Source organism: Carassius gibelio, chromosome B25 (genome assembly GCF_023724105.1).
Source record: "Carassius gibelio isolate Cgi1373 ecotype wild population from Czech Republic chromosome B25, carGib1.2-hapl.c, whole genome shotgun sequence".
In the NCBI taxonomy this organism is placed as follows: Eukaryota; Metazoa; Chordata; class Actinopteri; order Cypriniformes; family Cyprinidae; genus Carassius; species Carassius gibelio.
Window position 1 is genome coordinate 661,896 of NC_068420.1, and position 23,909 is coordinate 685,804.

At 35.9% G+C, this 23,909-nt stretch overlaps 2 long non-coding RNA genes across 4 annotated transcripts in view; one reads left to right on the plus strand and one right to left on the minus strand.

Moving 5' to 3' along the window:
- The window catches only part of LOC128014751 (uncharacterized), a 243,210-nt gene that overhangs the window by 167,786 nt on the left and 51,515 nt on the right, over window positions 1-23,909 (minus strand). The window lies entirely within an intron of this gene.
- On the plus strand, window positions 14,206-15,783 carry LOC128014755 (uncharacterized). 2 transcript variants are annotated; one of them, XR_008183656.1, is made up of 4 exons: window positions 14,206-14,248; window positions 14,357-14,430; window positions 14,628-14,707; window positions 14,797-15,783. It is a non-coding gene; the product is annotated as an uncharacterized LOC128014755 (long non-coding RNA). The 2 variants fall into 2 exon arrangements; XR_008183655.1 differs by lacking the exon at window positions 14,206-14,248 and having other exon boundaries at window positions 14,256-14,707; window positions 14,797-14,893; window positions 15,088-15,783.

Here is a 23,909-nt window from a genome sequence, read left to right on the forward strand (position 1 = left end):
ACAGAACACTCAGATCATTAGGATTGAGTCAGTTAGAAATACAAAGGGTTCACACAAAACAAGGGGAATCTGCTTTTAGTTACTATATCGCTCGCAGTTGGAATCTGCTTCCAGAAGAGATCAGATGTGCTAAAACACTAGTAATGAATTTGGTAAGAACAGTATTCTGTTTTTTTAAAATAGTTGATTCTGATCAGGACTTCGGAGGCTGTTCGCGACTCAGTTGATTCAGATCAGGTTTTCGGAACCTGTTCGCGACTCGGTTGATTCAGATCGGCACTTCGGAGCATGTTCGCGACTCGGTTGATTCAGATCGGCACTTCAGAGCTTCTTCGCGACTCTGTTGATTCAGATCGGCACTTCGGAGCCTGTTCGCGACTCGTAAATTTTTATCCTTTCTTTTTTTATAAGAAATTGTATTCTTTATTAGATTTTAGAATCTTTTATTCAGGATGTGTTAAATTGATAAGAAGTGAAATCAAAGATTAATATTGTTAGAAGAGATTTATATTTGGAATAAACGCTGTTCTTTAAAAAAAAAAAATATAAATCGAAGAATCCCGAAAAAAGTATAGCAGATTCCAAAATAATATTTGGTAGCACAACTATTAATAGTTCTAATTAGGGGTGCTCCGGTCACGATCAGCCGATAGTTAATGCCCATCTCCAATGCGCATCAGTAAAGCTGGTTCTCTAATCAGCGGTTAATTCCATCAGGTGCGTGCATGATTTCACATAGAGAATTAACCGCTGATTAGAGAACCGGCTTTACTGACGAGATGCGCATTAACGATCGGCCGATCGTGATCGGAGCAACCCTAGTTCTAATAATAAATAATCATATTTTCATGATTTCTAAAGATCATGTGACACTGAAGACTGGAGGAATGATGCTGAATATACAGCTGCACATCATTTTCACATATTTTAAAGGATATTAAAATAGAAATCATTATTTTATATATTTTATTTTGATAATTTTGAATTATTACTGAAATACAACCTTTTTTTGTTTCAAACAGTTAATTGAACTATAATACATGAAGTACCTGAAGCTGACAATGAAGTAAATGTATAATAATTAGCAAAGATGATTAATTTAGCGCTGTAAACACCATGTGTGGGGGGCGGAGACTCGCCGAGGAGCGTCAGACGCGCGTGAGGACCAAACACAGGAGAACGGTTGGAAACTTAACTCCTCTTATTATTTCTCTTTTACTATAGCGATTTATTTTTAGATACGTGATCTGAGTCTTTCATAGAGTTGTAGAGTTATTAGAGAAATAGAGTTATTTTTTACATTCTTTGGTAAAGTTCTCAGATCGGGACTTCGGAGCCTGTTCGCGACTCGGTTGATTCAGTTCTTTAAAAAATATATATACATCGAAGAATGCCGAAAAAAGTGTCACAGATTCCAAAATAATATTTGGTAGCACAAATATTAATAGTTCTAATAATAATAATCATATTTTCATGATTTCTAAAGATCATGTGACACTGAAGACTGGAGGAATGATGCTGAAAATACAGATGCACATCAAAATAAATAAATTATATTTTAAAGGATATTAAAATAGAAACCATTATTTTATATATTTTATTTTGATCATTTTGAATTTTTACTGAAATACAACCTTTTTTTGTTTCAAACAGTTCATTGAACAGTAATAAATGAAGTACCTGAAGCTGACAATTAAGTAAATGTATAATAATTAGCAAAGATTATTAATTTAGCGCTGTAAATGCGCGTGTGCGGGGAGGAGATGCGCAGGGAGGACCAAACACAGCAGAACGGTAGGAAACTTCACTCCTCTTATTATTTCTCTTTTACTATAGCGGTTTATTTTTAGATACGTGATCTGAGTCTTTCATAGAGTTGTTTTTTGAAATCAGCTCTGAAAGTTCCTGTCAGTGTTTAAAAACTAATTATGATTAATAACGTGTTGAATGAATTTGGTAAGAACTTATTCTGTTTTTTTAAATAGTTGATTCAGATCGGCACTTCGGAGCCTGTTGGCGACTCGGTTGATTCAGATCGGCACTTCAGAACCTGTTTGCGAGTCGGTTGATTCAGATCGGCACTTCGGAGCATGTTCGAGACTCGGTTGATTTAGATCTGGACTTCTGAGTATGTTCGCGACTCGATTGATTCAGATCGGCACATATTGGCAAATATTGTTAGAAGAGATTTATATTTGGAATAAACGCTGTTCTTTAAAAAAAATTATAAATCGAAGAATCCCGAAAAAAGTAAAGCAGATTCCAAAATAATATTTGGTAGCACAACTATTAATAGTTCTGATAATAAATAGTCATATTTTCATGATTTCTAAAGATCATGTGACACTGAAGACTGGAGGAATGATGCTGAAAATACAGCTGCACATCATTTTCACATATTTTAAAGGATATTAAAATAGAAATCATTATTTTATATATTTTATTTTGATAATTTTGAATTATTACTGAAATACAACCTTTTTTGTTTCAAACAGTTCATTGAACAATATTAAATGAAGTACCTGAAGCTGACAATGAAGTAAATGTATAATAATTAGCAAAGATGATTAATTTAGGCTGTAAACGCGCGTGTGAAGGGCGGAGACGCGCCGAGGACCAAACACAGCAGAAAGGTAGTGTAACAGAGACAGTGGGGTGCCAACTGCTACAATGTGTTCAAGCAGTGGTGGCACCCCTGCTCTGGATGTACCGGCCCATAGAGGCGTGAAAAAAAAGTGACGTGCTGATGAAGTCAAAGAGTTGGTGTTTATTCCAAAATGTGAAAAACATAGATTTTCCAAAAGAATGCAAATTATATATACAGTGTAACTAAAAAGTATTAAAAAAGAAAAAAAAAACTGTACAAAGTTTAAATGTACAAACAAAACTTTTGGCTATGTCAATAATTTGACCCCAAAATCAAGCAAGCAACCTTCCCCGACTCACTCTACGAGCTCCCCTTTACCAGACTGAGAGAAACACTTAAAAAGTATAAGCCCCTCCCACTAGGACTAAACCATTAAATAATTGATGGTAACAAATAAGTTCAAGAAAGACAAAACATAAATAGCGACTTAATTGTAACAAAGGCATAACTATTAGAACTAATAAATATACAGAAATATGCAACCATTTAAAACAACACAAACTAAATTAATTATTATGGTTTACCAAAGCATCAAACAAACACCAATCTCCCCCTCCGGCATGAAACCAATTAAGTGTGCCTTCTATTGGCGGGAAACAGGTATTTAAAAATGGTGGCAGTGTAGTGCCTGGGTTTCTTCTGTTTGTTATGTGGAAATGTTCCAGTACGTAAGTATGACTGTTTACTTCATGTAAGTGGATGATTGAAAGCAATAAACATTTAACATGCCAACGGTCTTGTCCGTATTCTCAACAATACACAACCTAATAAAATTATTGACTCACAAAGTGTTAACCTAAACAAAAATGGTGAGATCAGGATCAACACTTAAACAATACACAATCAATTACACACATACCTGGTGTTAACTGATGTTACATTGCGCAAAACAAATATGTGTTGTTGTATGAAAAGTCTATGCATGCCTAGTGTGTTGTGTTCTAAGTCCAGTGCCACAGTCTCTAGTCACAGTGCCCCACTGTGACAGGTAGGAAACTTCACTCCTATTATAATTATATATATATATATATACACAATCACACACACACATTGACACACTACCGGTCAGAGTTTGGGATCAGAATGAATTTTAATGTTTTTTTACAGGAATTTATTTTACTCATCAAGACAGCATTTATTTGATCAAACATACTGGAAAACATGTAATATTGTGAAATATTATTAACATTTTTCTATTTTAATATACATGAAAGTGTAATTGATTCATGTGATGTGCAGCTATATTTTCAGCATCATTCCTCCAGTCTTCAGTGTCACATGATCTTCAGAAATCAGAATAATATAATGATTTATTATTACAATTATAAAAAGTTAAAAAGAAGGGCATTTATTTAAAATATTAATATTTCCTAGCAATATTCACTACAGTTCAATAGTTTGGGGTCAGTAAAATGTTAATAATTTTAATGAAATGCTGTTCTTAAAAAAAAAAATTATACATCGAAGAATCCTGAAAAAGTATTGCAGATTCCAAAATAATATTTGGTAGCACAACTATTAATAGTTCTAAAAATAAATCATCATATTTTCATGATTTCTAAAGATCATGTGACACTGAAGACTGGAGGAATGATGCTGAAAATACAGCTGCACATCACAGAAATAAATTATATTTTAAAGGATATTAAAATAGAAACCATTATTTTATATATTTTATTTTGATCATTTTGAATTATTACTGAAATGCAACCTATTTTGTTTCAAACAGTTCATTGAACAATAATAAATGAAGTACCTGAAGCTGACAATGACGTAAATGTATAATACTTAGCAAAGATGATTAATTTAGCGCTGTAAACGCGTGTGTGAGGGGCTGAGACGCGCCGCGGAGCGTCAGACGCGCTGAGGACAAAACACAGCAGAACGGTAGGAAACTTCACTCTTATTATTTCTATTTTACAATAGCGATTTATTTTTAGATATGTGATCTGAGTCTTTCATAGAGTTGTAGATGTAATAGAGAAATAGAGTTATTTTTTACATTCTTTGGTAAAGTTTTCAGACCGGGACTTCGGAGCCTGTTCGCGACTCGGTTGATTCAGATCGGAACTTCGAAGCCTGTTTGCGACATGGTTGATTCAGATCGGCAATTCGGAGCATGTTCACGACTCTGTAAATTTTCTTTTTTTATAAGAAATTCTATTCTTCATTAGATTTTAGAATCTTTTATTCAGGATGAGTTAAATTGATAAGAAGTGAAATCAAAGATTAATATTGTTATAAGAGATTTATATCTGGAATAGACACTGTTCTTTAAAAAAAAATTATACATCGAAGAATCCAGAAAAAAGTATGCAGATTCCAAAATAATATTTTATTCAGATCGACACTTCGGATCATGTTCGCGACTCGGTTGATCGGTTGATTCAGATCAGCACTTCGGAGCATGTTAGCGAATCGGTTGATAGGTTGATTCAGATCGGAACTTCGGAGCCTGTTCGCTACTTGGTTGATTAAGATCGGCACTTCGGAGCCTGTTCGCCACTCGGTTGATTCAGTTCGGCACTTCAGAGCATGTTCGCGACTCCGTTGATTCAGATTGGCACTTCGGAGCATGTTCGCGACTTGGTTGATTCAGATCGGCACTTCGGAGCCTGTTCGCACTCGGTTGATTCAGATCGGCACTTCGGAGCATGTTCGCGAATCGGTTGATAGGTTGATTCAGATCGGAACTTCGGAGCCTGTTCGCTACTTGGTTGATTAAGATCGGCACTTCGGAGCCTGTTCGCCACTCGGTTGATTCAGTTCGGCACTTCAGAGCATGTTCGCGACTCCGTTGATTCAGATTGGCACTTCGGAGCATGTTCGCGACTTGGTTGATTCAGATCGGCACTTCGGAGCCTGTTCGCACTCGGTTGATTCAGATCGGCACTTCGGAGCATGTTCGAGACTGGTAAATTTTTATCCTTTCTTTTTTTATAAGAAATTGTGTTCTTTATTAGATTTAACAATCTTTTATTCAGGATGTGTTGAATTGATAAGAAGTGAAATCAAAGATTAATATTGTTAGAAGAGATTTATATTTGGAATAAACGTTGTTTTTTAAAAAACATATAAACCGAAGAATCCTGAAAAAAGTATAGCAGATTCCAAAATAATATTTGGTAGCACAACTATTAATAGTTCTAACTTCTCTATAAAATAGCAGATCTCTTAGAAGTGGTGTACACCTCACTTCTTTCTGGGACATTTCCAAACTCCTTAAAAACTGCAGTTGCAGATATGCTCACTGAATATAAACCTAACAGAACACTCAGATCATTAGGATTGAGTCAGTTAGAAATACCAAGGGTTCACACAAAACAAGGGGAATATGCTTTTAGTTACTATATCGCTCGCAGTTGGAATCAGCTTCCAGAATAGATCAGATGTGCTAAAACACTAGTAATGAATTTGGTAAGAACGGTATTCTGTTTTTTTTTTTTTAATAGTTGATTCAGATCGGCACTTCGGAGCCTGTTGGCGACTAGGTTGATTCAGATTGGCACTTCGGAGCATGTTCGCGACTTGGTTGATTCAGATCGGGACTTCTGAGCATGTTCGCAACTCAGTTGATTCAGATCGGCACCTCGGAGCATGTTCGAGACTGGTAAATTTTATCCTTTCTTTTTTTATAAGAAATTGTATTCTTTATTAGATTTAAGAATCTTTTATTCAGGATGTGTTAAATTGATAAGAAGTGAAATCAAAGATCGTCACTTCGGAGCATGTTCGCGACTAGGTTGATTCAGATCTGGACTTCGGAGCTTGTTCGCGACTTGGTTGATTCAGATCGGCACATATTGGCAAATATTGTTAGAAGAGATTTATATGGGGGGGTCAACATGGCGGCACGTTGATCGCACGCGTTTATCTGAGCTCTCACGACAAGCGGCAATTCCATTCTTAAACAGCCTCACATCGTTCTGAAACTGAAAAATACATATAGGTTAGGTCACTGTAAACAAATCTACTACAAAATGACATCGCGAACAACAAAGAAAAAACATGGAAATCAAGACGAATCCAGTGCCGAGCCTGCAAATCCTCATGCTAACATGGCATCTGAGGATAAAGAAGTCAGCACAAATAGGCTTACTGAAAAAAATCAAGAGAGCAACATTATGAGTGCAATTACAAGCATGAGAGAAGACTTTTCAGTCCAATTTACAGGAATCCTCTCAGCCATACAGGAGGTTAAACAAGAAGTTAAGGAATTTTCTGACAGACTGTCAAACGCGGAACACCGTATCAGCGATACAGAAGACCAGGTGTCCGTTTTGCAAAAAATACTGTAGACACTCTTCAGCAACAGGTGAAACTTCTTGGAGTTAAATTGGAAGACCAGGAAAATCGAAGTCGTCGTAATAATGTGCGTCTCGTTGGCCTCCCTGAAGGCGCTGAAGGCTCAGATACAGTGGGTTTCCTTGAGAGATGGCTGCCTGAGGTACTGGGACCAGAGAATTTTGCCAACCCGATAATCATTGAAAGAGCTCACCGCTTACAGGACCGCCGAGATCGGAACGCTCCCAGAATACTCATTATGCGCTTCTTGAATTCTAAGGATAAAGACAAAGTGCTGCAAGTCGTGCGGGCCAAAGGCAAGGTAAAATATGACGAACGCGAAGTAAAGTTTTTTCAGGATATCACCAGAGAAACGCATCTGAATAGAAGAAAATTCTACGAGGTGAAACAACAGCTTAAATCCATGGGCATCCGATATGGAATAATTTTTCCGGCGAAGTTGCGCGTCACCCATGAAGTACGAGACCGCATTTTTGAGAATCCACCTGAGGTGGAAAATTTCATTCGCAACCTTAAGGATTCAAGCTCTTAATCCCTCAACCAAGAAGACCGAATACAGAAGAAAGGAACTGTCTTGTAACGAAATATATATAAGTATATGTTTTTTTTTTTTTTTTTTTTTTTTTTTTTTTTTTTTTACGTTTGGGACTGATAATGGATGGAAATATGATTGACAGTTCAAAATAACTTGGCTGATGGAATCTGGTTGTAGTCAGTGACTTCTAACTTTTCATATTTGAATTTACTTGTTCTCTTTATTATAATTTGCTTAATATTATTAACTGGATATACTCTGGGTTTTTTTTTTTTTATATTTATCGTTTCTTTGTGGTTATTCCAGTTTCTATTATAGGCTGTTCTTTTTCTAATATGTTTAGCCACTTGTTTGTGGGAGCATATAGCAGAGAATATGCTTGTGATCCGTGTTTTGCTGCTCCTAGTGATAGGATCGGCGACACAAAGTGTTGAATCTTCAGTTAATGGGTATGTACAGGTAAAGCACTGGCGAGTTCAGGGAGCCAGCGCTAAGAGAAGCATCCTATTTATTTTCTACAATTTTTCAGTAACGGGGCAATTGCATTTTACTGTAATAGGCTAGGGCACAATCTTGTTATAATAAACAGCTCTAGATTTAGGCACTAACACTGTAATGGGCTCCAACTCAGAACTAAAAATAACATCGTGGAATGTGAGAGGTTTGGGGAAACTAACTAAAGTAAAACAAGTAATGACCAGAATTAAACAACTTAATCCCTCAATTGTATTTTTACAAGAATGTCATATATCTTCAAATGACACGACACCAGTACAAAGACGATGGAAAGGCCACGTTTATTCAGCTTTATTTTCTTCTAACTCTAGGGGGGTTATGATTTTAATACATAAGTCAGTTCCATTTCAAATATCCAAGGTTGTACAGGACACAGCAGGACGTTACATAATAATTCAAGGATCCATTCTTAATGAAAACATTATTTTGGCAAATGTGTATGGCCCTAATACAGATTGTCCAAGTTTTTTTGAAAAATTATTTCTTTTACTGTCTTCTTTATCAGGAAAACTGATAATTGCTGGAGACTTTAATTGCACATTATCTCCTAGCCTTGACCGCACAACAGGAACAGATACAACCCACATACAGTCTAGAATAAAGATATGGAACTATATAAGAGAACTTAATCTGTGTGACCCATGGAGAAGGTTATATCCTAGTAAAAGAACATATTCATGCTGCTCTACAGTGACGAAGGGACATTCTCGTATTGATTATTTTTTAATTTCTAATGACCTTTTTCCAAGAGTAGCAATTTGTCAGTATGATACTATTGTCATTTCGGATCATGGACCAGTGTCTTTAGTTTACAAATTAATATGGGATATGAAAGAAACTCGCAGATGGCGCCTCCAACCAAAATGGCTGCATGATTGTGATTTTATCAAATTTATTGGAGAACAGATAGATAATTTTTTCAAAGAGAATAAAAATGAAACGTCAGCTACTATAAGGTGGGAAGCATTCAAAGCATATATCCGAGGTCAGATAATTTGTTTTACAAGCTCAAAAATGAATAAAATAAAATTGGAATTAGATTTATTGGAAAAAGAAATTAAGATTGCAGAGGGAAAGGCTTATTTAGACACTTCAAATACAATACATCATGATCTTCTTAAACTAAGGGCTCAGTATAACACTCTCTCCATAACAAAAGCTGAAAACAGTTTAATAAGATTGAAACAATCTTTCTATGAACATGGAGAAAAAGCAGGGAAATTATTAGCATGGCAGATAATAAAAACTGGACACAGAAAAAGCCATTAATAGTATTCAAATGTTGAATGGAGAAATAACATCTAATCCTTTAGAGATAAATAATGCTTTTGTTTCGTTTTATAAAGATTTATATAAATCTGAATCGGCACTTTTTACTGAAGACCAAACTCGGTTTCTCAATGATCTCCAGTTTCCACTTATATCAGAAGAAGATAAAAACTATTTAGACCGTACATTTGAAGAAAGTGAAGTCATGGAATCTATATCAAAGCTGAAGAATGGCAAATCAGCTGGCCCTGACGGACTGCCAATTGACATATATAAGCTCTTTAAAGATAAATTGGTTGGCCCCCTGAAGGAAATGTATGCTGAATCATTTCAAAATGGTTATTTGCCACCAACTTTGAGAAATGCCGTAATTACTTTATTTTTGAAACCTGAAAAGTCTCCCACCAAGTGCGAGTCATACAGACAAATCTCTCTACTTAATACAGATATAAAGATTATTGCTAAAATCTTGGCGTCAAGATTGGAAAAATGTCTTCCATCTGTAATAGGTTTAGACCAAAATGGATTTATAAAAAATGGTCAGGCTACTCATAATATAAGGCGCGTTTTAAACATTCTGTATGAAAAAAGGGAAGCCCATGACACATGTATCCTATCACTTGACGCGGAAAAAGCGTTTGACAGGGTAGAGTGGCTGTATATGAACGAAGTATTGACTCGTTTTGGTTTTGGAAATTCATTTCTACGATGGGTCAATATTTTATATTTTAAACCATTAGCAGAAGTTAGGACTAATAATACAGTATCAAGACCTTTTGAAATATATAGGGGCACACGTCAAGGATGCCCACTGTCACCAATGCTCTTTATTCTTGCATTGGAGCCTTTAGCAATTGCAGTCAGAAGTAACTCTATCATCAAGGGCATTCAAATTAAAGATCGTGATCACCGAATAGCACTATATGCAGATGACACCATTCTTTTTCTAACAAGGCTTGAGAGATCCGTTCCAGCACTGCTCCAACTGATTGATAGATTTGGAAAATTTTCTGGCTATAAAATTAACAAGACCAAATCATCAATACTGTTCTTAAATACCCACGAAAGACATCAACCACCGGTTGGACATCCATTTATAAATGCAATTAATGGCTTCAAATATTTAGGAATAGTAATTACCCCCACAATTGACAAGTTAGTTTCTGGCAATTACAACCCAATTATAACCAAAGTCTGTGAAACTGTAGACAGATGGTCCTCCCTACCAATCTCATTAATTGGTCGTATAAACATTATAAAAATGAACATTCTTCCCAAATTTCTTTATTTATTTCGCTCTATTCCACTTTCTCCACCATTAGGCTTTTTCTCTAATATGAAAAAAAAATTAACCAAATTCATCTGGAATAATAGACGTGCAAGGCTTCGCCTAACATTGTTATATCTCCCTTATGACAGAGGAGGTTTACGTTTACCCAATTTGCAGTGGTACTACTGGTCTGCCCAGTTGACTTGTGCCACTTATTGGTTTTCCTTACAGCCAAAATTACCCTGGGTAGAAATAGAATCTATAGATGCTAAAGGTATAGGGATGGATATGTTTTTGTACTCTGATTTGTATAAAAATCTAAAAAAGACTACCAAAAATCCCTTTGTTAAAAATACTTTGATAGTATGGAATGATGTTCAGCACACATTGGGAGTAGTCCCAACTCTTTCCTACTTCTCTCCTATTTGGGGCAATAGGGACTTCAGACCAGGAGAAAATGACCCTGGCTTTAAACAATGGGCACTAAAGGGCATTCGTAAGGTTGGGGATTTGTTTGAGGGAGATACATTGATGTCCTTTAAAGATCTTAATGAAAAATTTGGAATCCCAATGAAACACTTTTTTAAATATTTGCAAATTCGCAGTTATATCAATGTCAAGCAAAATCATTCACTATCTAGACCTTGTAACGGTGGCACGCCCTAGTGACCTTTTGGAAACAGTATCTATTTCATAGTTCGGGCGCCAGACAGGATTTTGGCCTGTCACCAATTAAATATCAAAATCCCGTGATAACCCAGGGAGATTTTTTTAAAATACCACAGTTACTCAAACTACATGGGTTGCTTGTACAGTAGTTAATAGAAGACAAACAACAACAACTTGCAGTTCGAAAGAATTCATTGTTATATATTTGTCCCTTCTTTATACACAATTCTGGACACAAATCAAAAACCCCATATAATCAGGAGGAAAGGAACAAAAACAAAAACGAACAATAATAAACAAACAAAAAAAATAATAATGATAATAATGTATAGAAAAACAACAATTGTAAACGACAAGGTTTTTCATACAGGCATAATTAAATGAACTTAGACATCCCAGTAAACAAGATCAGCAGATCGAGGCTTTCTCCTCCAAACAAAAACACTCATCAGCGGTCCAGCGAGAAAAACAAAACAAAACAAAAAAAAACACAGGATTAGGTATGTATTTTTTTCTCTTGAACCACCAAAGTCATAGATATACTGAAAGGGAAATTAAATGAAAGTCAGTAATATAAATACATCGGTCACTCAAAGCGACCCGCGAATGGGTGGAGGAAGTGCGTGCGATGAAGTGCGTTAGTGTGTGTGCGCGCGTGTGTGCAATATCGCTGACCATGTCTGGCAGGGAAAAGATCCTTGGGAGGCAGCGTTTTCTCCGGATTAGCAAAACCCAACGGAATGACGATCTTGTGAGTTCCTTCAGCAGTTCGTTACACTCTTTGCAGCCTGGTGAATCTTTATTTCCGCACTCTCACTGACCCAATACAGCGTGCGTCTCACTCCCGCCGATCAACTCCTTTGTTTGGTTTGCTCACCTGCCACTTGGCGTTCGCGTTTACCATTTCCCCCCCTTTTTCCAAGCGATTTTTCCTTTTTATAATTTTGCCTTAATTGTTCCACATCCCGATATGGGCACGGAAGGGGCGGATTTTCTTTACATCGCCACACTCCCCCCCGCTGGGACAAACAACCCATGGTTGGCAAAACAACTAATATTTGAGTTTCTCTTAGAAGCCCAAAAACTCCTCATCTTCATCAGAGGACTGTTCGAAAATCTTAACGAGTTTTCTTTTTTCAATTAGCTCTAACTCTTCCATTGTTGGGTAGCACGGTTTCAAATTACAAACGTGCGCTGTTCTGACATCCTCCCCAGTTGTTTCCAGCGCGATCTGGTAATTCAGCGGTCCCAATTTTCTCAGCACTCGGTAAGGACCTTTCCACTTGGGGGCTAGTTTTGCACTGAAATGTTGTTGTGCCTTGGACTGTGGAAAATTCCGTAACCAGATCCTGTCCTTTTCTTTAAAGAACACGTCTCGTCTGTTTTTGTTGTAACTTCTCAGCTGTCGTTTTTTGGCTTTTTTACAGCATTCTTCAGCTTGTGATTTTAACTGGGCTAGTTGATTTACCACATCATAGGATGGATTTGATGGTGAGAGATTTTTACCCTGAAGTATCTTGTCCATGGGGCCTTGTAATTTTCTTCCTAGCTGGAGCTCCGCAGGGGACATGCCAGTGCTTTCTTGAACGGCTGAGTTAAGAGCAAAACGAAGCTCAGGTAAATACTGATCCCATTTTTTATGGTTTTCATCCACATAGGAGGCAATCATGCATTTCAAAGTGCGGTTAACTCTCTCCGTCATATTGGTTTGTGGGTGATAGGCAGTTGTTAATTTGGGGGTAACACTCCATTTCTCACACAGTTCTTTGAATATGGAAGAGACAAACTGAGTTCCCCGGTCAGACAAGATGAAGTCCGGTACTCCATATCGGGTGAGGATTTCCGTTCGGAGAATCGTTGCTATGGTGCTCCCAATTGCAGTGCGCATTGGAAAGAGCTCAACCCATCGAGAGAAATAATCCACAAAAACTAGAAGGTATTCATGTCTGCGAGTACTACTTGGCAAAGGTCCCATTATGTCCACTCCTACCATCTTGTTGGGTTGCGACACTGTAATTGGTTGTAGTTTGCCAGCTGGTTTCTGATTTTCATATTTAAGCTTTTGACATTTTTCACAACACTTGACATGGTGTTTTACATCGGTCCACATTCCAGGCCAAAAAACAACATGATGCAATCGTTTGTAGGTCTTGAATATGCCACCATGACCGCTTAGAGGATTGGAGTGGTAGTATTGAAGGACAGATGGAATGAGACTGCGAGGGAGGTACACCCTGTAGTGGACTTGGTCCTTTGTTAGGTAAGTCTTGTGATAAAGTTTGTCTTCGACTACCTCATACTTGTCTTTCCATGTGCTGTTGTCTTGTGCCAAGGCTTTGAGCAATTTTACGATTTCAGAATCCTTGTGTTGCTCTTCCCAGATGGTTGCAGCAGTGACTGGCAATTCATCAGTGTCCGTCTGGCTGGAGTATAGGTTACATCCTGATATGCTGGGAACTCTAGAAAGACCATCAGGTGCCACATTAAGTTTCCCTTTCCTGTATTCAATGATGAAATCAAACTTTTGCAACCTTAAGGCCCATCTGACGAGGTGACTGGTGGACTTTGGGGAGCTCATAACCCACTGGAGAGCCATGTGGTCTGTAACTACGGTGAACATGCGATACTCCAAGTAATGCTGCCACTTTTCAAGTGCCCATATGACTGCAAGACACTCTTTCTCTGTTGCGGTGTAATTTCTTTCAGCCTTATTCAGTGCTCTACTTGCATAAGCAATAACTACTTCCATTCCCTGGTCCTTCCTTTGTGTTAGCACAGCTCCAAGACCTGTGTCGCTGGCATCAGTGTGCACCATGAAGGGTAACTGGAGGTTTGGATGGCTCAGGATGGGAGGTGAAGTAAGGTGGGTTTTTAATTGTTCAAAGGCTTCTTGACATTGTGGTGTCCAGTGAAACGAGTGCCCTTTTTTCTTTAGCGCATTTATGGGTTCAGCAATTTGAGAAAAATTAGGAACAAAGCGGTGGTACCAACCCAGTCCCAGGAAGCGCTGGACCTCTTTGATGTCTCGTGGCACAGGGTAAGATTTGATGGCCTCAACTTTGCTTGCATCTGCAGTAATACCATTTATGCTAACAACATGACCCAAGAATGTAATCTCCTTAAGGCAAAACTTGCTCTTTTTCAGGTTGATAGTCAGTCCAGCCTCCTGAAGCTTAAGAAGGACTGATTGGAGATCGTTGAAGTGCTGAGCCACTGATGGTGAATAGATGATAATATCGTCAATGTAGACAAAGCATATTTTTCCTCTCAATTTTCCCAGTACAGTCTCCATTAGCCTCTGGAATGTGGCGGGGGCATTTTTCAGACCAAAAGGCATTACATTAAAGTGGTACAGTCCTGAAGGTGTAATAAATGCAGTTTTATGCTTACTTTGGGCTTCCATGGCCACCTGCCAGTAGCCACTATTTAGGTCGATGGTTGTGAAGATTGCTGAACCGGAGAGTGATTCGAGTATCTCAGTTATATTTGGAATTGGGTAAGCATCGTTCTCAGTTACTGCATTTAGTTTTCGGTAATCAACACAAAATCTAAGGCTGCCATCTTTTTTGGGGACCAACACGACAGGCGATGCCCAGCCAGAGTGTGATGGTTCCACAATTCCTGCTTTCACCATTTCTTCAAGCTGCTCTTTTACAACAAACTGCTTGGCAGGTGACATGCGGTAAGGACGCTGTTTGATAGGGACCTGATGGTTAGTATAAATACAGTGTTTCAGAACATCAGTACGTCCAGGTTGTACAACACACACTTGGGTATTGGTCTCTAAGATGGTCTTTAATTTTTGTTTGTCAAGGGGAGATAGATGTGCTTCACTTACTGCTGTGTCGATTAGCGTTTGTACATTTGCTTCAACAGATGCCGCTATGAATGCAGGTTGGGGTGGAGGAATAGAACTTAATAGTGAGAGGGATGGGTTAAGTGTCCTCGGAGGCTGCTCTGGTTGCTGGCCTGAAGGGCTAGGTATGCAGTAAGGAACTTCAGGTACACTGGCATTACCAGGTTGAAAAGGATACTCCTCTTGTGGAGTAATCTTGAATGAATATTTTCTATCAATGACATTTATTTGTAAGCCACTGAAGTAAATGAAATCCAACCCGAGAATCACAGCGTATGCAAGTGCTTGGGGGGACAGGATAGCAACAGGTATAGTAAAAGTTTGGTCATGCATATTGATTTGCAATTGAACCCATCCTAATGGGACTTCTGCTTCACCATTTGCTAGGTACAGTGGACCAAGTGACCAAGGCTTGAGTTCTCCTGGCAAGAAGAGCTTTCTCCACAGGCTTTCGTGGATCATGGTATAGCTTGCACCTGTATCTAGAATGGCCTTTCCATACCAGCTGCCAATACTAACTGGAACGATAAGCTGTTGAGGAATGATAGCAGGAGGGACAGGGGCTGGTTTAGAGGGTGTTTTCCGTAAATTCTTAGAATTTGATGTTTGGTTTGTTGTGGCCGTGATAAAATTGTTTGTGGCTTGACCTCCAGGTTTATGAGGCTGAAACGGGCGTGGATTGGACTGGTGTTGTTTTGCGGATTGGTTTGTGGTTAGGGAGGCATAATTTGGAGAGTAACCAGGTGAGTGGTTTCCTTTACATCTCCAGCATTGAATTTGTGGTTTTTCAGGTTGCTTGTTACTGGTGGTTTTTTGTGACACGTTGTAGAGTTATTAGAGAAATATAGTTATTTTTTACATTCTTTGGTAAAGTTCTCAGATCGGGACTTCGGAGCCTGTTTGCGACTCGGTTGATTCAGTTTTTAAAAAAAAATATATACATCGAAGAATGCCGAAAAAAGTGTCACAGATTCCAAAATTATATTTGGTAGCACAAATATTAATAGTTCTAATAATAATAATCATATTTTCATGATTTCTAAAGATCATGTGACACTGAAGACTGGAGGAATGATGCTGAAAATACAGCTGCACATCAAAATAAATAAATTATATTTTAAAGGATATTAAAATAGAAACCATTATTTTATGTATTTTATTTTGATCATTTTGAATTTTTACTGAAATACAACCTTTTTTGTTTCAAACAGTTCATTGAACAGTAATAAATGAAGTACCTGAAGCTGACAATTAAGTAAATGTATAATAATTAGCAAAGATTATTAATTTAGCGCTGTAAATGCGCGTGTGCGGGGAGGAGATGCACAGCGAGGACCAAACACAGCAGAACGGTAGGAAACTTCACTCCTCTCATTATTTCTCTTTTACTATAGCGATTTATTTTTAGATACGTGATCTGAGTCTTTCATAGAGTTGTTTTATAAACGCAGTAACTTTCAAATCAGCTCTGAAAGTTCCTGTCAGTGTTTAAAAACTAATTATGATTAATAACGTGTTGAATGAATTTGGTAAGAACAGTATTCTGTTTTTTTACATAGTTGATTCAGATCGGCACTTCGGAGCCTGTTTGCCACTCGGTTGATTCAGATCGGGACTTCGGAGCATGTTCGCGACTCGGTTGATTCAGATTGGCACTTCGGAGCCTGTTCGCAACACGGTTGATTCAGATCGGCACTTCGGAGCCTGTTCGCCACTCGGTTGATTCAGATCGGCAATTCGGAGCATGTTCGCTACTCTGTTGATTTTTTTTAATCATTTTAAAAGTTTTAAAATTGCTTGTTTTATTTTTGTTATAATTTTTCTTTATGATTATTTTACTTTCTTTTATGTAAAACACTCTGAATTACCATTGTGCATGAAATGTGCTATATAAATAAACTTGCCTTGCCTAGTATGTTAGTGGGCTCATACACACACACACACACACACACACACACTACCAGTCAGCGTTTGGGATCAGAATGATTTTTAATGTTTTTTACAGGAATTTATTTTACTCATCAAGACAGCATTTATTTGATCAAAAATACTGGAAAACATGTAATATTGTGAAATATTATTAATTTTTTTCTATTTTAATATACATGAAAGTGTAATTTATTCATGTGATGTGCAGCTATATTTTCAGCATCATTTCTCCAGTCTTCAGTGTCACATGATCTTCAGAAATCGGAATAATATAATGATTTATTATTAGAATTATCAACAGTTTTGCTGATAAATATTATTTTGGAATCTGTGATACTTTTTTCAGGATTCTTTGATGAATAAACAGTTAAAAAGAAGGGCATTTATTTAAAATATATTTCCTAACAATATTCACTATAGTTAATAGTTTGGGGTCAGTAAATTTTTTATAATTTTAAATAAACGCTGATCTTAAAAAAAAAATTATACATCGAAGAATCCTTACAAAAGTAACGCAGATTCCAAAATAATATTTGGTAGTACAACTATTAATATTTCTAAGAATAAATCATCATATTTTCATGATTTCTAAAGATCATGTGACACTGAAGACTGGAGGAATGATGCTGAAAATACAGCTGCACATCACAGAAATAAATTATATTTTAAAGGCTATTAAAATAGAAACCATTATTTTATATATTTTATTTTGATAATTTTGAATTATTACTGAAATACAACCTTTTTTTGTTTCAAACAGTTCATTGATCAATAATAAATGAAGTACCTGAAGCTGACAATGATGTAAATGTATAATAATTAGCAAAGATGATTAATTTAGCGCTGTAAACGCGCGTGTGAGGGGCGGAGACACGCTTGAGGACCAAACACAGCAGAATGGTTGGAAACTTCACTCCTCTTATTATTTCTCTTTTACTATAGCGATTAATTTTTAGATACGTGATCTTAGTCTTTCATAAAGTTGTAGATTTAATAGAGAAATATAGTTATTTTTTACATTCTTTGGTAAAGTTTTCAGATCGGGACTTCGGAGCCTGTTCGCGACTCAGTTGATTCAGATCGGCAATTCGGAGCATGTTTGCGACTAGGTTGATAGGTTTATTCAGATCGGCACTTCGGAGCCTGTTCCACCTCGGTTGATTCAGATCGGCAATTCGGAGCATATTCGCGACTCGGTAAATCTTTATCCTTTCTTTTTTATAAGAAATTGTATTCTTTATTAGATTTTAGAATCTTTTATTCAGGATGTGTTAAATTGATAAGAAGTGAAATCAAAGATTAATATTATTAGAAGAGATTTATATTTGGAATAAACGCTGTTCTTTAAAAAAATTATACATGGAAGAATCCTGAAAAAAGTATTGTAGATTCCAAAATAATATTTGATTCAGATCGGCACTTCGGAGCATGTTCGCGACTCAGTTGATTCAGATCGGCACTTCGGAGCATGTTCGCGACTAGGTTGATCGGTTGATTCAGATCGGCACTTCGGAGCATGTTCGCGACTAGGTTGATTCAGATCGGCACTTCGGAGCATGTTCGCGACTAGGTTGATCGGTTGATTCAGATCGGCACTTCGGAGCATGTTCGCGACTCGGTTGATTCAGATCGGCACTTCGGAGCATGTTCGAGACTCGGTTGATTCAGATCGGCACCTCGGAGCATGTTCGCTACTCTGTTGATTTTTTAATCATTTTAAAAGTTTTAAAATTGCTTGTTTTATTTTTGTTATATTTTTTCTTTATGATTATTTTACTTTCTTTTATGTAAAACACTCTGAATTACCATTGTGCATGAAATGTGCTATATAAATAAACTTGCCTTGCCTAGTATGTTAGTGGGCTCATACACACACACATATGCACACACACACACACACACACACACTACCAGTCAGCGTTTGGGATCAGAATGATTTTTATTGTTTTTTACAGGAATTTATTTTACTCAAGACAGCATTTATTTGATCAAAAATACTGGAAAACATGTAAGATTGTGAAATATTATTACATTTTTTCTATTTTAATATACATGAAAGTGTGATTTATTCATGTGATGTGCAGCTATATTTTCAGCATCATTCCTCCAGTCTTCAGTGTCACATGATCTTCAGAAATCGGAATAATATAATGATTTATTATTAGAATTATCAACAGTTTTGCTGATAAATATTATTTTGGAATCTGTGATACTTTTTTCAGGATTCTTTGATGAATAAAAAGTTAAAAAGAAGGGTATTTATTTAAAATATTAATATTTCCAAACAATATTCACTATAGTTCAATAGTTTGGGGTCAGTAAATTTTAAATAATTTTAAATAAAAGCTGTTCTTAAAAAAATTATGCATCGAAGAATCCTGTAAAAAGTATCGCAGATTCCAAAATAATATTTGATAGCACAAATATTAATAGTTCTAAGAATAAATCATCATATTTTCATGATTTCTAAAGATCATGTGACACTGAAGACTGGAGGAATGATGCTGAAAATACAGCTGCACATCACAGAAATAAATTATATTTTAAAGGATATTAAAATAGAAACCATTATTTTATATATTTTATTTTGATAATTTTGAATTATTCCTGAAATACAACCTTTTTTTGTTTCAAACAGTTCATTGAACAATAATAAATGAAGTACCTGAAGCTGACAATGATGTAAATGTATAATAATTAGCAAAGATGATTAATTTAGCGCTGTAAATGCGCGTGTGCTGGCAGGAGACGCCTGCGAGGACCAAACACAGCAGAACGGTAGGAAACTTCACTCCTCTCATTATTTCTCTTTTACTATAGCGATTTATTTTTAGATACGTGATCTGAGTCTTTCATATAGATGTAGATTTAATAGAGAAATAGAGTTATTTTTTACATTCTTTGGTAAAATTCTCAGCTCGGGACCTCGGAGCCTGTTCGCGACTCGGTTGATTTAGATCGGCACTTCGGAGCCTGTTCGTGACTCGGTTGATTCAGATCGGCAATTCGGAGCATGTTCGCGACTCGGTAAATCTTTATCCTTTCTTTTTTTATAAGAAATTGTATTCTTTATTAGATTTTAGAATCTTTTATTCAGGATGTGTTAAATTGATAAGAAGTGAAATCAAAGATTTATATTATTAGAAGAGATTTATATTTGTAATAAACGCTGTTCTTTAAAAAGTTATACATCGAAGAATCCTGAAAAAAGTATCGCAGATTCCAAAATAATATTTTATTCAGATCTGCACTTCGGAGCATGTTCGCTACTCTGTTGATTCTTTTTAAAATCATTTTAAAAGTTTTAAAATTGCTTGTTTTATTTTTGTAATAATTTTTCTTTATGATTATTTTACTTTCTTTTATGTAAAGCACTTTGAATTACCATTGTGCATGAAATGTGCTATATAAATAAACTTGCCTTGCCTAGTGTGTTAGTGAGCTTACACACACACACGCACACTACCGGTCAGAGTTTGGGACACGCGTGAGGACCAAACACAGCAGAATGGTAGGAAACTTCACTCCTCTTATTATTTCTCTTTTACTATAGCGATTTATTTTTAGATACGTGATCTGAGTCTTTCATAGAGTTGTAGATTTAATAGAGAAATATAGTTATTTTTTCCATTCTTTGGTAAAGTTTTCAGATCGGGACTTCGGAGCCTGTTCGCGACTCAGTTGATTCAGATCGGCAATTCGGAGCATGTTTGCGACTAGGTTGATAGGTTTATTCAGATCGGCACTTCGGAGCCTGTTCCACCTCGGTTGATTCAGATCGGCAATTCGGAGCATATTCGCGACTCGGTTGATCGGTTGATTCAGATCGGCACTTCGGAGCATGTTCGCGAATCGGTTGATCGGTTGATTCAGATCTGCACTTCGGAGCATGTTCGCGACTCGGTTGATTCAGATCAGCACTTCGGAGCATGTTCGCTACTCTGTTGATTTTTTTTATCATTTTAAAAGTTTTAAAATTGCTTGTTTTATTTTTGTTATAATTTTTCTTTATGATTATTTTACTTTCTTTTATGTAAAACACTCTGAATTACCATTTTGCATGAAATGTGCTATATAAATAAACTTGCTTGGCCTAGTATGTTAGTGGGCTCATACACACACACACGCACACACACACACACACACACACACACACACTACCAGTCAGCGTTTGGGATCAGAATGATTTTTATTGTTTTTTACAGGAATTTATTTTACTCATCAAGACAGCATTTATTTGATCAAAAATACTGGAAAACATGTAATATTGTGAAATATTATTAATTTTTTTCTATTTTAATATACATGAAAGTGTAATTTATTCATGTGATGTGCAGCTATATTTTCAGCATCATTCCTCCAGTCTTCAGTGTCACATGATCTTCAGAAATCGGAATAATATAATGATTTATTATTAGAATTATCAACAGTTTTGCTGATAAATATTATTTTGGAATCTGTGATACTTTTTTCAGGATTCTTTGATGAATAAAAAGTTAAAAAGAAGGGCATTGATTTAAAATATTAATATTTCCCAACAATATTCACTATAGTTCAATAATTTGGGGTCACTAAATTTTAAATAATTTTAAATAAAAGCTGTTCTTAAAAAAATTATGCATCGAAGAATCCTGTAAAAAGTATCGCAGATTCCAAAATAATATTTGGTAGCACAAATATTAATAGTTCTAAGAATAAATCATCATATTTTCATGATTTCTAAAGATCATGTGACACTGAAGACTGGAGGAATGATGCTGAAAATACAGCTGCACATCACAGAAATAAATTATATTTTAAAGGATATTAAAATAGAAACCATTATTTTATATATTTTATTTTGATAATTTTGAATTATTACTGAAATACAACCTTTTTTTGTTTCAAACAGTTCATTGAACAATAATAAATGAAGTACCTGAAGCTGACAATGATGTAAATGTATAATAATTAGCAAAGATGATTAATTTAGCGCTGTAAACGCGCGTGTGCTGGCAGGAGACGCGCTGCGAGGACCAAACACAGCAGAACGGTAGGAAACTTCACTCCTCTCATTATTTCTCTTTTACTATAGCGATTTATTTTTAGATACGTGATCTGAGTCTTTCATATAGATGTAGATTTAATAGAGAAATAGAGTTATTTTTTACATTCTTTGGTAAAGTTTTCAGCTCGGGACCTCGGAGCCTGTTCGCGACTCGGTTGATTTAGATCGGCACTTCGGAGCCTGTCCGCGACTCGGTTGATTCAGATCGGCAATTCGGAGCATGTTCGCGACTCGGTAAATCTTTATCCTTTTCTTTTTTGATAAGAAATTGTATTCTTTATTAGATTTTAGAATCTTTTATTCAGGATGTGTTAAATTGATAAGAAGTGAAATCAAAGATTTATATTATTAGAAGAGATTTATATTTGGAATAAACGCTGTTCTTTAAAAAGTTATACATCGAAGAATCCTGAAAAAAGTATCGCAGATTCCAAAATAATATTTTATTCAGATCTGCACTTCGGAGCATGTTCGCTACTCTGTTGATTTTTTTAAATTCATTTTAAAAGTTTTAAAATTGCTTGTTTTATTTTTGTAATAATTTTTCTTTATGATTATTTTACTTCCTTTTATGTAAAGCATTTTGAATTACCATTGTGCATGAAATGTGCTATATAAATAAACTTGCCTTGCCTAGTGTGTTAGTGAGCTTATACACACACACACACTACCAGTCAGCGTTTGGGATCAGAATGATTTTTATTGTTTTTTACAGGAATTTATTTTACTCATCAAGACAGCATTTATTTGATCAAAAATACTGGAAAACATGTAATATTGTGAAATATTATTAATTTTTTTCTATTTTAATATACATGAAAGTGTAATTTATTCATGTGGTGTGCAGCTATATTTTCAGCATCATTCCTCCAGTCTTCAGTGTCACATGATCTTCAGAAATCGGAATAATATAATGATTTATTATTAGAATTATCAACAGTTTTGCTGATAAATATTATTTTGGAATCTGTGATACTTTTTTCAGGATTCTTTGATGAATAAAAAGTTAAAAAGAAGGGCATTTATTTAAAATATTAATATTTCCAAACAATATTCACTATAGTTCAATAGTTTGGGGTCAGTAAATTTTAAATAATTTTAAATAAAAGCTGTTCTTAAAAAAATTATGCATCGAAGAATCCTGTAAAAAGTATGGCAGATTCCAAAATAATATTTGATAGCACAAATATTAATAGTTCTAAGAATTAATCATCATATTTTCATGATTTCTAAAGATCATGTGACACTGAAGACTGGAGGAATGATGCTGAAAATACAGCTGCACATCACAGAAATAAATTATATTTTAAAGGATATTAAAATAGAAACCATTATTTTATATATTTTATTTTGATAATTTTGAATTATTCCTGAAATACAACCTTTTTTTGTTTCAAACAGTTCATTGAACAATAATAAATGAAGTACCTGAAGCTGACAATGATGTAAATGTATAATAATTAGCAAAGATGATTAATTTAGCGCTGTAAATGCGCGTGTGCTGGCAGGAGACGCGCTGCGAGGACCAAACACAGCAGAACGGTTGGAAACTTCACTCCTCTCATTATTTCTCTTTTACTATAGCGATTTATTTTTAGATACGTGATCTGAGTCTTTCATATAGATGTAGATTTAATAGAGAAATAGAGTTATTTTTTACATTCTTTGGTAAAGTTTTCAGCTCGGGACCTCGGAGCCTGTTCGCGACTCGGTTGATTTAGATCGGCACTTCGGAGCCTGTTCGTGACTCGGTTGATTCAGATCGGCAATTCGGAGCATGTTCGCGACTCGGTAAATCTTTATCCTTTCTTTTTTTATAAGAAATTGTATTCTTTATTAGATTTTAGAATCTTTTATTCAGGATGT